General features: G+C 48.0%; 2 long non-coding RNA genes across 3 annotated transcripts; one reads left to right on the top strand and one right to left on the bottom strand.

Annotated features, from left to right (window-relative positions):
- Positions 1-6,727: 6,727 nt before the first annotated feature.
- LOC112271458 lies at positions 6,728-9,689 on the top strand. 2 transcript variants are annotated; one of them, XR_002964436.1, is made up of 3 exons: positions 6,728-7,995; positions 8,070-8,637; positions 8,720-9,689. It is a non-coding gene; the product is annotated as an uncharacterized LOC112271458 (long non-coding RNA). The 2 variants fall into 2 exon arrangements; XR_002964435.1 differs by having other exon boundaries at positions 6,728-8,223; positions 8,382-8,637; positions 8,720-9,667.
- A 76-nt stretch (positions 9,690-9,765) lies between these two features.
- Positions 9,766-10,929, bottom strand: LOC112271457. The gene is made up of 2 exons (XR_002964434.1): positions 10,208-10,929; positions 9,766-10,103 (listed from the first exon to the last, which is right to left on the bottom strand). It is a non-coding gene; the product is annotated as an uncharacterized LOC112271457 (long non-coding RNA).
- Between the last annotated feature and the right edge of the window lie 5,895 nt (positions 10,930-16,824).

Raw genomic sequence — 16,824 nt, 5'->3', positions numbered from 1 at the left:
AGAAAAGCACAAGAACAAATTAGTCAGACACACGAAAAATTTGTGAAATCAAAGGTGTCCTGGATACATTGGACTTACCCCGCCGGTTTGAGCTTGAGCACCCTGTCCGCCAGGATGCTCCTCGCTGGAGGGCTGCTTCGTGCGGGGCGAGCTGTCAGAGCCGCCGGGGTGGTCGGGGTGGCTGTTGCAGCCGCATCGCTGCCACCGGAGGCCCCAGCCCCTGCTCGCCGTGAGGGTCCTAAGGCTGCGGGCTGGCCTCCCGCTTGCCAGCCCACTCCGCCGCGGACCGCCTCACCAGGGGGACGTCGTCTTCCTCGTCGTCCTCCTCCGGCGCGACCCCGCTGGCTGCCGGGGGAGCGTCGTCGTCGTCGTCGTCGCTGAGGTCCCCTCTGACGCCCAGCGAGGAGTCGTCAGAGTCTGAGCCCTCAGCCCGGGCGGAGGCCTGGCCTGGGCCCCCCTTCCCCGAGTCGGCAGCTGGTTCCTTGCCCTTAAGGGGCCTGGGCAGCGGGGGGGAGGGCTGCGCCGAGGGGTACTCCATGATCCTCTACTCGTCGCAGAGTGGGAGATCCCAGACTCACGGGTTCGGGATCCTAGCGTGGAGCGGGTGTGCTCCAAGCGGGGGCCAGCCGGTAAGGTTCGTCCTCGCCGGTAATACCCTTCACCCAGAACTGCACCTCATCCGGGAGGAGGTCCGTGCGCTGCAGCCTTGTCCGGTCGCCGGCCCCAGTGTACATCCATGCCGGATGCGAGCGCCGCTGCAGGGGGGCCACGCGCCTCCCGATGAAGTGGCGCGCCCCATCCGTGTCCGTGAGCCCAGCCTCACGGAGCGCCTTGATCTTCGCATAGATCGGGGCTAGCTCCTCGTCCTTCTGGTCGCGGAGCGGCCAGGCGTCAGAGCCCTTCGGAGGCCCGAGGGGCTCCTCGTGGAACTCCTGGAGCTCGTCTGTGCGCACCCAGCACCAATCGCGGCGCCATTCGTGCTCGATCTTTTTCTTCCCTGGTGGAGGTGGAGAGATGGTTTGGTTGGAGTTGGGGAGCGGGGAGCTTGGGAGGAGGCAATGGCAGGAGCGAGAGACAATGGGGGGTGCCCGCCGCTGCCCTTGGGTATCTATCGGAGATGGCGGACTGCAACGGACACCCCCCACGATCGGCAATAAAGAGCCCTAAAGAATCGGAGATTAAGAGGGGTGCGCGCGACGTGGCCTTAACTATCTGGTGATCAAGGGGGATAAGGCACGAAATCGTGCGCCCGACCGTTTCGCTCGGAGAAGTGGAACTACAAATGCGGCTCGCGAGGCCGGGTGCCAGGGGGTTCCCCCCCTTGGGACCCACGTGTCGGATAGGGCGTAGCCCGGCAACCGACCGAGGATAGCACTTGCTAGGAACTTCAAGGCTGCCGGCCCACGCCCGGGGGCTACTGTCGTACCAGTGGCCCACGGGGTCCCACTGATACGGGACGTGTGGGTCGCCAGTGACGAAGCCCAGTCAGGAAGGCCTCCCGGGAAGCGATGAATCCGGGAAGCCTACCTCGAGAAGACGACCCTTGGTGAAGGTGAAGCTAAGGGCCGAATACAAGAAGCCCCCGGGAACCCCGGTCCCGGGAAGCTGAAGGAATGCCTCCCGGCAACCAGCCGGGTGTGCTAGCCGAGGAGGGGCACCCCAGCAACCCGTGCTCGGGCATGCAGGCGGGACCCGCAGAACAGTGAAGACAGGACAAAACGGCGGACGCAGTGCATTTAATGCACTGACAGGAGTCTTATCGGCAGGCCTAGTCTTGCTGAGCAAGGCTAGGGCGACTACCCTGCGAACCGGTTTTTCTACCGTGTATAGTAGATAGGGCGCTGCATGGCGTTCAGCGCGGATCAATAAACTCTCGTGTCTACACTTCGTGTCTATCGCCACGCCGGCGATCGCCGGAGCGATCACCTCGCCCTCCACCGAACCAAAAAGGGGGTGCTCGGCATCCTCGGTGTCGGAGACCGTGCTCCGACGTTCGGGTTGGTATTTTGGATGAATTTTGGTGGAATTTGGATGGGGGAGAGGGAAGGGACACATGGGTTAATTCCATGGTTGTGCAGTCAGACTTATTTATGAGACCGAGCAAAGGAAAAGTCATGGATTATGTTGATTCACTGGTTGGAGGCACTGGTAATGGAATTTCTGGTGGCGCCTAGTTGGAAGAATAGGGTTCAGAGGAGTGTCCTCGTGTTCCACAAGTAGCTAGGATGGAGGGGCAGTCTTGTGTGATGTTGTATCTGTGAGCAGAGAGGGGATGAGACGATTCTTTTGCTTCCGGGGTGAATCGAGTAGACGACGTGACGGATGATCTTGTCATAGCGATGATTCCAAATGTGACATGGCTCATGTTGTTGCTTTTTTTTTTCCCGCAACAATGCGATAATTAGCACGTGTGATTTCTCTGTTAGGAGATTCATACAGGGAGGGGTTATGGCTATGGTAATCGTTGAGTGGATTTGGGGGTGGAGGCACTGGATGCTGTGGGTGGATTTGTTCAGGAATTTTGGTGGATCTCATCTAATGTTGTAAGGTGGTTGCAGGGTTTGGTTAGAATGGATGCAAATTTTTGTGTGGCCAAAATGTTTAGTGTTGATTGATTATCCATGACCGGTTGGGTTGGTTCAGAATGGTAGTTAATTGTGGTTGTTGATGTATATCACCGTTACAAAATGGTAGCTTCTTAGTATGTTACATGGTAACTTTGTATTTTACAGGATGGTTACTTTCGATTGTGCTGTTCTTTCACTGAACATATCAAACTGATATCTGTGTAGCTTGCTATTACATGCCATGGTAACTTTGGGTTCCCATCGCATGGCAACTTTGTGTTCCACAGAATGGTAGCTTGGTATTACATGCCATGGTAACTTTGGTTACATAGTATGGCAACTTTGTGTTTCATAGCATGATAAATTCCAATTGTGTTTTTTTTCCAGAGTCATACGAAAATGATATGTGTGCTATGTTCTCTTCACAACATAGACCATATGATGCTTTTAGGAATTTATGATGTAAGTAAAATTGTTAAATGGATGAAGGCATGTAAAAAATGATACTATTAATGTAATAAGTTAACACAAAGCCTTGAATGGTAACCTTTTTGGTGTTTAGCACGGTAACTTTGTGTTTCACATAATGGTAGCCTACTAGTGCATGCCATGGCAATTTTGTGTTTCATAGCATGGTAACTTCCTAGTGCATGTCATTGTAACTTCCCGCTCCATAGCATGCCATCTTTGTGCTTCATAGCATTGTAGTTTCCTATTGCATGCCATGTAACTTTGCATTCCATAGCATGTCAACTTTGTGTTTCATAGGATGCTAACTTTCAATTGTGTGGTATACTTTTCCCCCGAGGCATATCAAACTCCATAGCATGGTAACTTTGTGTTCCATAGAATGTCAGCTTTTTAGTGCATGCCATGGTAACTTTGCATTCCATAGCATGGTAACTTTCGGTTGTGGTATTCTTTTCCCCGGAGGCATATCAAACTCTAAAGCATGGCAACTTTGTGTGTCAGAACATGGTAACTTTGTGTTCCATAGTATGGTAGCTTTTTGGTGCATGTCATGGTAACTCTCTAGTGAATCCATGTTATCTTTGCGTTCCATAGCATGGTAACTTTTCTGTGCGGTATTTTTTTCCCTGAAGGTTGTGTCACAGCATGGTAACTTCATGTTCCATAGAATGGTAGATTTCTAGTGCATGCCATGGTAACTTTGCACATCCCCCCCCCCCTTCCCCCGGAGGTTGTGTCGCAGCACGGTAACTTTGTGTTCCATGGAATTATAGTTTCCTTGTGCATGCCATGGAAACTTTGCGTTCGATAGCACGTTAACTTTTAGTTGTGTGGTATTCTTTTTCTTCTTTTCGCACGAGGCATATCAAACTGACATGTTTGCTATCTTTTCTTTAGAACTGAGACCATATGATGATTTTTACGAATTTAATTATGATGCAAGCAAATAAATGGATGAACGTATTTAACTATGGTCTTATTGATGTGATAATCACAAAGCTGGAATGGTAACTTCTTTTGTGTTTAATATGGTAACTTTGTGTCCCATGGAGTGTAGGTTCGTAGTGCATGTCACGGTAACTTTGCATTCCACATCATTGGCAAATTTATGTTTCATAGCCTGAACATGTGGTAGCTTCAAGTATTGCCTTATGGTAACTATGTGAAATTGTCTCGGATCCTTAAAATTTGTAAAATTTTCGAGTGATTTAGGGACAAGTCAAAAGCTAGGGGTCTGAGCATTTGAGTGCTAACTTTATGCCCTCTCTACTGCTATTTCTTTGTTTTTTAAATGTATTTCTTGATCTCATCTTGATTACTTTTATGTAGTTTTTTGCTCCATTCCTTTATTAATTTGTTGGTGAGAGAACCAAGCAGATGTGTGAAAATAGAGAAAGTCCTAGTCCCATGCAGCCCAACCCAAATTAGCAAAGGTTCTCGTTATTGTGTTAGGTTAGAAAGGATGCAGCCCGCTTTTAGGATCAGTAAATGAGTCGTTGCTTGGAGGCCCAGCTGGATCGTACGTGCAGCTGTTCACCGACACGTACAAGGTCGCACGATGACATGCCCAGCTAGATTGTACGCGCGGCCGGTCGCGCAATATATATAGTGAGAAGTACCAGTATGGACGTCCTCCCCGGTTGATACAGCTGCAGCCGTCGGATGCTTCCTCGCGATTCGCAGCCCAGATCATTTTCTCGGCAATTCTGATATCTGAGGGTGTTTGCGGAATCCCATAAAGCTGCCCTCTGCTGTTCAACCTGCCCACTTGCAGGCCTACGCACGCTAGCCCCTAGGTTCTTACCGTTGGAGTTCTTACCGTTGGAGGAGGACCACGCTGCCACCCGTGACCACTTTTTGGAGGCTTCTCCCTCGTCTCCCCCGCCCCCGGTCAAGCTTCTTCCACGCCTCCCCCTTTCTAGCTCTCCCCGCGTCGCCTCCGCCGCCTCCCTCCCCACCCCCGCTCTCCTCCGCCGTCCCCGCTCTCCTGCGCCGCCTCTCTCCTCCGCCCCGCTCTCCTCCCCACCCCCGGTCTCCTCCGCTGCCTCCCTCCCCACCCCCGGTCTCCTCCGACGGCCCCGCTCTCCTACGCCGCCTCCCTCCGCCGCCCCCGGTCTCCTCCCCACCCCCGCTCTCCTCCGCCGCCTCCCTCCCCACCCCCGGTCTCTACCTCACCCCCGCTCTCCTCCGCCGCCTCCCTCCCCACCCCCGCTCCCCCGCTCTCCCCAGACGCCAGAGCGGGGTGCCGATACGCCGCCCCGAAGCCGACCTTCCCGGGGCGCCGCCCCGAATCTGACCTTCCCGCGGCCACACTCCATGAGACAAGGCCGCCACGGAGGTCAGGCGAGCCGCGGGCGCCCAGGACCAGACCGGGATTTGAACGGATAGGGGGCGGAGGAGACGAGGAACGGACTTTGTGAGATCGAGATAGGCAATCAGAGAGGGGTGAATGATTGCGTGGAAGAAAATTAAAACTTTTCCCGAAAGTTCAAACCCTAAATCACCTTTCTGTCCGTGATAGTAAAATAGCCGTAACTTTTGATTGGATGAACCAAAAAATACGTAAGAGTATGGAAAAGAAAGGTATTAAAATTATCTAACCAACGCAACAAGAATCAGCTCAATCGGACTTACCAATCAAAAGATATGATCAAAATAGTAACAGCTGACAGAAAGTTACGAGGATTAATCTAAAACCAATTTCGAGGAATAACAAGAAAGATGAATTAATCGCAATCTTCTCTTGATCTCGTAATAAACCTGCAGCAAAGTATTATGAACTTGTGATAAACCTGCACCAAAGTATTAGAAAGATCTAGCACGAAGATTTCACGAAGATCCGAGAAGAACAGAGATGACACCGCCAATGAATCTCTTTATTGCAACGATGTCGATCGATTACAAAAGATGCAACCATGCATCCAAGAACTCTCCAAGAATTGATCTAGATCCAAAGTTTTGAGTTCCCTCACGTCCTTGCTAAAACCCTACTTAGGATGCTCTCTATTTATAAGGGAAAATTCGCAACCCTAAACCGAATCCGAATCCAACACGGACTCCTCTGTCCCGGTCAGTATTTGGCCCGTGGGGCCCGCATACGACCTCGGATTGAGATGACTCCAAAAGAAAAGTTGTTCGTCTCGACGACGCGCACAACTTTCATGTAGACCATTTTTCCATCTGACGCCATCTTGATGACGCTACTGTTTAATCTTTAAACAGCTCTCATCCAGCCACGGCTGGACCTACATATCTTCACCTCGATGTCACTTCATGCCATCAACTCTTCTTGTGATGTCTTCAAAACTCGACCATCACGTATCGAATATCTCCAATACCGTACATCTCCGGTATAAACAACATACGACAAACCGGTGCCCTCCCGGATCATCGTAGCCTTCACTTCCATTGTTCCTTCGCACGAACGTCCCGCATGACCTTAATCCTCGACCTCAGCTTCTCCCAAGCTTCGTCTCTCGATCCCGTCATCGACCACGTTCTTCTAGCTCCGGCAACACCTGAAAGCGAACACACAAATAACCAGTACGAGCACAAGTCCACGACTTGACTCAGGGTAAGTTTCACACAACTCACGTCATGTTTTCACGTAAGAAACTAATGGATCAGCACACCACTAGCACACCACATAAGTCAAAACAAGATACATGTCATCACTTAAATATCCATATTATCCAAAGTATCCACATCAATGTTTCATCTAAAACACTTGCCAATGTTACACATCACATATGATTTCACAGACTTCCATCAGCTGTTTGGCCGTCGTCCGCACGAGCCACCGGAGATTTGGAGCTTCGGGTTTCATCGGCAAAGAAAGCAAGTATCTCTGATTCATGTCGACTTCAGAACTAGATTTCCACTGGGACCATTAAATTGTTTCTGATTTGCCGACGGCAGGTACAGTTTCAACCCGTGAGGTCTCCGGCAGCCCGACTATCACCGCCGATCACGCCGGACAAGGATTGACTCAAGGGTTGAGGCACATCCATCTTCTGCATCTCCATTGCCAGATAAAAGTTGGTTGTTCTAGGTACGTAATGAGAACAGAGCATGTTAGGCATATGTTTTTCATGGCAAACAACAGTTTCATGGATCGGACTCTTTATCTTTATCAATTATTTGGAACTTGTATCGGCTTGATGCTGTATTCCGTCAAGGCTCTGTGGAGATGGGCACCGTGAACATTTCGTATGTTTTTTTGTCAGGAGTCCTGAATATTGTCGGCGGCGGCGAGCTTCATTAAACGGTGTCCAGAGACGGAGTCATACTGCGAGCGAGGTATGTGACGGGCTCCTATGCATGGGTTATAGTTCGTTGAGATGGGTTCGTGCCTTTTCTGCCTGGGAACAAATGCGGTAAAAGATCTGTTGGAAATTTCTAAAGCTTGAGAATGCACTTGTTTTATGGGATCATTCTTAGTCTGGCAGCATCTAGTTCATCTACCTCCGTGGCATATTAAGTGTCTCATATGTGCCCAATTTTCTTGTGTTCGAACTTTAAATGGGAAGAAAATATTACAGAAGAATACATGCTGTAGATCCCTACGAATTATGAGGAAGTCTGATTATTTAACCATGTGTGTTTTATTTTTAAGGTTAAACCTTGTTTACACCGACGTTGTTCTGTCCTGCACCTCTAGCTTCTGCGTTCAGTTAAAGACTGAGCACAGATTGTTGTTGTTCTGTTCTGGTTTTGTTTTCATGCTTTGGATTGGAGACGGGTTATTGGCATGCGAGGAATCCATGATTAATTGGGCTTGTAGTTTCTGGACGCGTTTTGCAGGAGGCGGTTTTTATGGATTTAAGCTCGCAGTCCTCATCCGAGCGGCCGGATGCTGGATTGAAGAGAGATTTGTGCGCTCACCTGTTCGTTACCGTGAGAAGCATCTGCAGTACCACCCCCCAGTGTTATGCTGGTGCGGCGTCAAATCTCCTCGGTAATCCCTAATATTTTCTCTTGGCCAACATTTATGGGTCCCTTGTCCTGATTATGGGTGTTCTTATGGTTCAGTCCCCTAGATGTGCTGGCTTTCGGTGGCATGACGATGAGTTGCCGTGGTTCGTGAACCAGCTGCTGCTAGACCTCCGCCATAACCTTGGCATCCTTGGGAAGGAGAACGGCCGTCTGCACGATGAATCGCAGAGGAAGAATACCATAGAATTAGGTATGGTATTTGTTGATCATAAAACCGTATGACATTGTTGTGGTTTATGCCTTCCCCGTGGTGGCTCATTCTGTCGTTTATTCGATAGAACATATACTATGTTTATGAGCTGTTGTTGTTGTTCTCATGGTTTGGGGCTATCGGTGCCATGTTCGCAGCATATGTAAAGCAGCGGCGGAGCTTCTCGTCCATTTTCAGGTGGCGGGGTGGGGGAGATTGTCTGTATGGATGCAGGCGAGGGGTCCTCCCCGGAGCGGCAGCAGTCTGGCCGTAGGAGAGATTGGTCGCCCTCACCTGTCCTCCCCGGTGAGAAGCCTATGCAGTACCACCCCGCCGTGTTATGCTGGTGCGGCGACAAAACTCCGCGATGGATATCTTGGAGCAAAAACAATGCTGGGAGGAGATATAATAGTGGTGAGTTGGTAATGAACATGATTCTATAATCTCACAAGTGCTTGTTTGTCTGCCTATGATTAAGTGTTTTCCTATGGTTCAGGCCTCGAGGTGTGGATTTTTCCAATGGCATGACGATGAGTAGCCGCAGATCGTGAACCAGCTCATGCTAGACCTCCACGAAAACCAGCACATGCTGGGAAAGGAATACGATTGCCTGTATGGAGAGTTGCTGAGAATAAATTCACAAGCTTACAAATTCCAAAGGAAAAGTCATCTATGGAGGCAGGGAGCTCTATGCAGAAGACGGAAACCCATGTCAAAGCAAGGGGGTGGTTACATTCACGGATTTGCTTCTTCCTGTATGTATGGGCGATATTTATTCTCATGTGGGTTCTTTTCAAGTGTATTTGATGTTGACAATGCACACGTCAATGTGAAAAATCTGCAAAGTGTATGTAACCTGCGTCCTCTGGTATTTAGGATCTCTGAGACGTGGAGATAACAGCTTTCCGACCATGTTTCATGGGTTACCTGGTCAGATTACCATCGATGGGCCGCGGTAGTAATCTGGTCACTTTCTGTGATTTGGCTGACAGATAGGATTATGCCGGCAGCTGTGTGATTGGTATTTACTAGCTATATACATAAAAGTAGTTACGTCCTCCCCGGAGGATACAGCAATCGTGATGCGACAGTGCTTCCAGCTTCTTGGGATCACGCCAGTTTTAAAGCTGTGATTGACCAATGTTTTATCTTTCATCCCATATTCATCTTCACACAAACCCCTCAATGTTTGCAATTTTTGTCCCTTTTAAGTTGTATCCCAGTTGGTGCAGCTAACGTATTCAAATCGATTGCCCCATTTAATAACAGAATCAATCTATGTAGCAATTGATAGTCTAAAATTTAGTTTTGCTTGGCCCCGGTATGATTCCGTAAAGGGGCCCATTTGAGAACAGAAACGAGCCTAAATCAATCAAGTTACCGGGGCAGAGCAAAATCACTGATATGGGGTCAATAATAGTTAACGCTGGCTGAGAGGGCATGTATATTGTTTGAAATGTTGCCGATGATCTTGCTGTCCGCATGAAAGCAAATTTAATCTAAATAATCTTGCTGAGATGAGAAAGCAATTGTCCGCATGTAAGTTCCACAAATCAGAAATCAGAACCCACGTATATTTAGGATGGATTTATCACCCAATCCACAATGAAAAACTTGAGGAACTTTTAGATGAGGAATATGGTACCCTGTTGTGAGATCCACGGGTACTCGATCTGAACATTATGCTCACCTATATTAATGTGGTTGATCAATCGATATGGCATGGCATGGGGTTACTGTTTTACGAACGACATGGCATGGACCTCCTCCGGCAGGGTAATAGTAGAGCGCCGTTGTCGACGGGCTCGACAACATGCTACTGATTGCATTGCTGATCAACGGTTGATCAGGAAAAGTGACAGATGGCCCGCGTTTGTATGCTGTATCAAGAAATAAAACCTATTGAGATATGGATCGAGCGCGGAGAATGACATAACATTATGGAAAACCCCACCAAATTGCAGCTCGATGGAACTAAAATTACCATTGTCCGTCCGGAGAGGAAATTGGCGTCGCGTTGCAGAGCCGTCAGAGTCAACTAGACGCACCGCTGTGCTGCGTACGGTTGCTGAAGGAGGAGGAGGAGGAGTCGAGACTCCGCTGATGGAGGCGCCCACAGGTACAGCGTCGGCCAACGACTCCGTGTTGGGGCGGAGGACGCCGACGAGTTCGGTCGGAGACCGCAAACCGTCCAGCCTGGGACGAAGGGTAGGAGGACCACTCACCAACCGTCGACAACCGTCCGCCGGCGCGGATTTGCCAGGCAAGGTGCAGCCCCTGTTCAGGTCTCCCATGGCGAGCAGTTCGCCGCCGCCGGCGCAGGATAAAGGAAAATGGGGGGGGGGGGGGGGGTGTGTTTGGGAACCTGCGGTGCGCCTCCCTCCCCTCCCTTCGGTTCTCCCATGGGGGAGCGGTTCACCGCCGCCGGCGTAGGAGGAAGGGAACCGGGGGGGTGTTTGGGAACCTGCGGTGCGCCTCCTTCCCCTCCCTTCGGTTCTCCCATGGCGGAGCAGGAGAAAGGGAAAAAGGGGGGGGGGGGAGTTGGGAACCTGCGGTGCGCCTCCCTCCCCTCCCTTCGGTTCTCTCACGGCGGAGCAGTTCACTGCCGGCGGCGCAGGAGAGAGCTAAACGGGGGTGTCTGGGAAGAAGCTAGGCGCTAGGGTCACGGGCCTTCGGTTCCCTGAGGCTGGCCCATCAACGGTGCGCTAGAGGTCAGGTACCTGTCAAGGAAACAGGCCGGATATTGATTTCAATTCAAATTTTGAACCTAGCGGTACCGGACTAAACGGGAAAGAGAAAAAGTATGGGCCGCGGACCCTGACGGCCCAGTCGATGCCAGCGGCAGCCTGCCATCTGTACAGTAGCCTAGGCCTGGCCCAGACACATATGGCATTGATTTTTGAATTTGTGTGGTCCTCAAATACAACAACATTCTATAAGGAGAAACAATTTGAATCTTGGAATAAAGTTGTCATACGTGTGTAAGGGGAAGAATAAAAAACCATTTCTGTAAGAATTATGGAAAGAACTAAAAGGAGATTAAAAGTTGGAATCCCAATGCACATGGACGGTACCGATCTATATATATATATATATATATATATATATATATAAAGAATATATATATATATATAAAGACACACACACCTACAAGCTAGAAAGGAATCGGTTCCTATTTAACTAAACAGGGAACGACCTGAACTTCCTAGCCTGCACGACTGAACTTCCCTCGCTGCGGATGTGAACTTTCCCTCCCTGCGCTATACTCTGCACGCGCACGCTGTACGGGTGGTCCGTGCGGACGGTAATTTGAAATCAGGTCTTAAACCATACAGAATTAGCAAAAACATTATAAACGAAAAAGATGTGCCTGGTTCATACCTTTCCAACACCGTATTACTTGCATCATTCCGACAAGCGGTTCAAAAACAATCGTAAAAATACCGTTCGTCCTTTTTAGATTGATCTGATTTCGGTATTTTTGAAATTAATCTTAAACCGTGAGGAATTTGGAAAAACACCACATATGGAATAGCTGCGGATTTTCAGTGGCTTTCCAACGGTATATCAATTGCGCAAATCCGAAAAAGTTTGAGAAACACGAAGAAAAATCGGTACATCCTACACGTCAACACGTCGTGAATGGTCTGAACTTCCATCGATACACAAGTGAACTTCCTGACGGTCTCTGAACCTCCGCTGCCTATAATCATTCCCACGCCAGAGAATAAGGAGATCTACGGGCGTGAATGTTCTGAACTTCCCTAGATACACGTGTGAACTTCTTTTTTTACAAATTATGAACTTCCTGATGGAGGTTGGGATTGGGATTGGGATTGCGAGGAACGTTCTGAACTTCCCTTGATACACGAGTGAACCTCCGTTATATATACGGTGAACTTGCTGACGGTCTCTGAACCTCCGCTGATTGTAATTTTTGCCGCGTCAGAGAAGAAGGAGGTCTACGGGCGTGAACATTCTGAACTTCCATCGACACACGAGTGAACTTCCATTTTATAAACTGTGAACTTCATTGGTACAAGATTTTTGCCAGAAAGTTTTGCCAATCCAGATTAACAAAACTACTACACCCGTTTTTTTGCAGCCTACCAGTTAATGAACTTCCCAATCTGAACATGTGAACTCCCATGAAAAGAGCATGTGAAGTTCCCTACCATGTGAGGAAGCATCCTTGCTGGGGCCGAAGAAGAAGGTGGTAGCCGCGTGCGTCATCGGAGAAAAGAGGTGGTAGCCGAGGCCGGTTGGGGGAGGTAGCGAGTGACGGCGTTGCGGGCTCCCTCGCGTCGGCCTCCGCCGCCCTCGCTCGCCCGCGCTGGGGAAGGAGGTGGTAGCCGGGGCCGGTCGGGGGAGGTGGCTCGCGCGGCTGTCGCGGGCTCCCTCGCGTCGGCCTCCGCCGCTGCTCGCTCCCGCACCGGAGGAAGGCGGTGGTAGCCGGGGACGGTTGAGGTAGCGCATGACAGCGTCGCGGGCGAGGGCCGGACGAAGAGCCGCGGCGGGGGCGGGGGGGGGGGGGGGGTCGGGGTAGGTTGCCCGTGTCATGTGTGCGGATCGGGGGTTGTCAGGTGTGCGGATCGGGGGTGCTCGGGTGTGTCTGTTTAGGAATAGTTCCTACTTATCTTAAGGTAGGTTCATGTTTAGTCCTGCCATGTGTGTGTATGCATGTGCGTGTGTGTGTGTGTTATATAATATAAAGAAAGTAATATTCTGTGTGCCCGCAACCCGTTAAAAAAAGGGTAACTACACCAGAGAGTACCTCGTAATTTCCCTTTATTTATTTATTTATATTTGGGCAAATTCGAGACAATTAATATGGATCAGAGGGAGTAGTTGATAGCATCCCGTTCTAAAATTCTTCCATCCTTCCTGGATAAGATTGCAAGCTACAACTACATGTCCTTTTTCATGTCTACTAGTTATGAAGAGCTTGCATGCATAACTTAAACATGCATGCATAAACTCGTATGATTGAACAGCTTGCTAAGAAGATAAACAGATGCACCAAACTGAATTGACACTGATAAATTCTGGGGCAGCCTGCAAAAAAGCATGCAACACTTATATGCATGAGTCAAAATGGGGCCATAGTGTAATTAGTACTGACATCACCAGATGAAATCGGTGTACGGCTGCAATTAAAAGTAAGCTCGAGATCGTTGGGAGCCAGGAAGGAGGGGAAATAAAGAGCAGGATTGACCTGTCAGTGAGGTATGTGAGGTCCACAGGATCTTGATAAATGCCACAGAGAAATGGTTTGGGATCAGTCGTAGGATAATTACATACCCTGGCCTGGGAGGCCCATGAATTAACATAGCAATAAATCATCCATCCGAGCTGAGTCACGCTGCTTTGTTGTTGTGGAAGAATTCAGCAGTTAATCTCTGTCGAGTGTCTGATTAATTATTTACTGCCTAGTAAAGAACCAAAGAAATGTAGAAGCTTGGATTCTTGTTCAGTACAAGATGATGTGCTAAATGCATCCAATTCCTGATAGTACTCAAGAAAAGGAGGTAGGTAATGTGTACATCTAGTTACCAAGTCACCCTCGCTATCTACTTTGTGCACGCGCAAAGAAGCAAATGGAGGGTTCAGCACACGCATGCATGGTTGTAAAGACTAGAAGAATGTTGGCGAGAGTTGCAGAGTCGCCTTCATCCTGCTATGGATCATCTCAAGGAAGGACCTGAGATCAGTTTTAAGAAAAAAAACTTGTTGCTTAACTGAAATGTCACTGTTGAGTGTATCCACCTCTGCCCTGAAGATGAAGAGAGGCAGAAAGCCACCACTGGTTATTACTGAGGTGAGAAGAAGCCCAAGGATCAGTGAGAAGAATAATGGTTTCAGGCGTCAGTCATGTGTTGATAGAAACTGCCTTGCTTGCTCTGCCAAAGCACCAGAGATATCTAAAAAGATAGTTAGGAACCTAAGTGAAAGATTTGGTGTAGCTGCTGATAGAGAGGAATCTTCATCTGAAGCCTCTAGCAAGAAGACCAAGAAGCCCCTGGCCAATGATGATACACCCAAGAAGTAGAATGGAGGGCTGCACACATGGATGTGCTCACTATAGACATGGAAGGCAGATGGTTGCGAAGCACTATTTTGCTAGTAGTAATAAGCTTTTGTTGGCATGTAATAAGTACTTTTATGCGTTTGTGAGATGTAGTCTGAACTTCCTTTACACTTGGTTGTTTTTCATATGTTCACTGTGCTGTCATGTGTGTTTCATTTTCCACATGTTCATGTCATCTGCTACACATATTGTAATGACTCCTTTCATTACAATCCAACACCAAATTCTCTCCCAGTTTATCAATGAGTACAACTGACTGGAAGATTCTTGCTTGGAACATCAGAGGGATCAATTCCAAGGATAAATGGGTTCACATTGCAAAGAAGATTGATGAAAGTGGTTGCTCTGTGATCTGCTTCCAGGAGACAAAAAGAGAACAATTTGACCTTGCATTCATTCATAATTTCTGCCCCCGAAGATTTAATAAGTTCTGCTTCCTTCCCTCATGTGGTCGATCTGGGGGGCTTCTCACAGTTTGGAATGGTTCTGTATTTAGTGGTGTTCCTGTATTCAGTAACGATTTTTCCATCTCTGTTGATTTCACTTGCCTGACATCCAACAGACAATGGACACTCACCAACATATATGGTCCACGTACTCATGCGAAGAAGTTGCAGTTTATTACTTGGCTTAATGACATTGATATGCCTGATGAGTGCAACTGGATTGCCTTGGGGCATTTCAATTTCCTCAGATCTCCTGATGACAAAAATAAGCCTGGTGGCAATATTAATGACATGCTTATGTTCAATGAGGCTATTAGTAATCTTGGATTGGTGGAGCTCCCTCTGAAAGGTAGAAATTATCCCTGGAGCAATATGCGGGATGATCCACTTCTTGTGAAGCTTGACTGGTGTTTCACTTCATTCAACTGGACCTTAGAGTTCCCTGACTCAGAAGCACTCCCCCTTGCTAAAACCACTTCAGATCATGTTCCTTATGTCATCAAGGTTGGCACTAATATCCCAAGGCCACAGATTTTTAGATTTGAGAACCATTGGATGGATCGGCCTGGATTTGAAGAATTGATCAAGAATATCTGGTACCAGCCATCACACCTGCAGGAGGTTGACTAGAAGAATCTTTGCCAAGTTGAAAAAGTTAAGAGGTGCAATGAAGAAATGGATTAAGCTTAAGTCTGATCTCAATGATATCATTGATGAACTCAACATGCTGATCTGGCTCATGGATAATATTGAGGATTCTAGATCACTCACTAGCTCAGAGAAAGAGATTCACCTGGCTTGCAAAGCCAAACTTACTGAGTGCCTCAATATGCAGAAAAATTATTGGAAGCAGAGAGGTAAGATTAAATGGGTCACACTTGGGGATGAAAATTCTAAGTTCTTTCACTCTCTTGCTACCATTCAACAGCGCAGGAACAAAATTGCTTGCATTAGAAGACCTGATGATTCCCTTGAATATAAACATGAAGGTAAACCTGCACTTTTGTGGGATGCATATAAAACTAGATTGGGTATGTCAGAATTCCATGCTATGTCCCTCCCCCCGGATTAGTATTTTCCTAACGGGCCTGATCTTTCCTGCCTGGAAGCCCCATTTACTAGAGAAGAAATTGATGAGTTTGTTGAGAGCCTTCCAAGTAACAAGTCACCAGGACCTGATGGATTTAACATTGATTTCATTAAAAGGTGTTGGCCTATTATCAAGGAAGATTTTTATGACCTTTGCTCATAATTCTTTGCTGGCAAACTTACATTGGGTTGCATCAACTCATGTTACATTACCCTCATCCCCAAGATTGATAATGCCACTGGTATCAATGAATTCAGACCCATCTCTCTACTGAATTGTACACTCAAATTGCTCACCAAGCTCCTTGCTAAAAGACTTCAGAAGGTCATTATTACCCTAGTGCATCAAAATCAATATGGTTTCATCAAAATTAGAACTATTCAGGATTGTCTTGCCTGGTCATTTGAATTCCTGCATACCTGTAACAAGTCTGGAGAACTTATCATCCTGCTGAAGCTGGATTTTGAAAAAGCCTTTGACAAAATTGAATACAATGCTATCCTGAAGACTCTCCATGCAAGAGGATTTGGTCCCAAATGGTGCAATTGGATTCAGAGCATCCTCCTGTCTGCTACCTCCAATGTCCTCCTTAATGGTATTCCTGGGAAGATCATCAATTGTAGAAGAGGTGTTAGGCAGGGTGACCCCCTTTCACCTCTCCTCTTTGTTTTGGTGGCTGATCTTCTTCAATCTGCTCTTAATAAATCTCTCACTGATGGTGACATTCAGAGACCCATCACACCTGGCACTATACTTGACTTTCCTGTGATCCAGTATGCAGATGACACACTGATCATCATGCCAGCTAACCCAGACCAGCTCACCAAGCTGAAAGATATTCTGCACCAATTTCAGCAATCCACTGGACTGAAGGTCAATTTTTAGAAATCCAGCCTCATTCCTATTAATCTGGAACAACCCTCTGCACAGAATCTGGTAGATATCCTGGGATGTCACATTAGGGCACTTCCTTTCAC

The sequence above is a fragment of the Brachypodium distachyon genome, chromosome 3 (assembly GCF_000005505.3).
Source record: "Brachypodium distachyon strain Bd21 chromosome 3, Brachypodium_distachyon_v3.0, whole genome shotgun sequence".
Lineage (NCBI taxonomy): Eukaryota > Viridiplantae > Streptophyta > Magnoliopsida > Poales > Poaceae > Brachypodium > Brachypodium distachyon.
The sequence above is the reverse complement of the archived record's forward strand: the minus strand, read 5'-3'. Positions and strand labels throughout refer to the sequence as shown.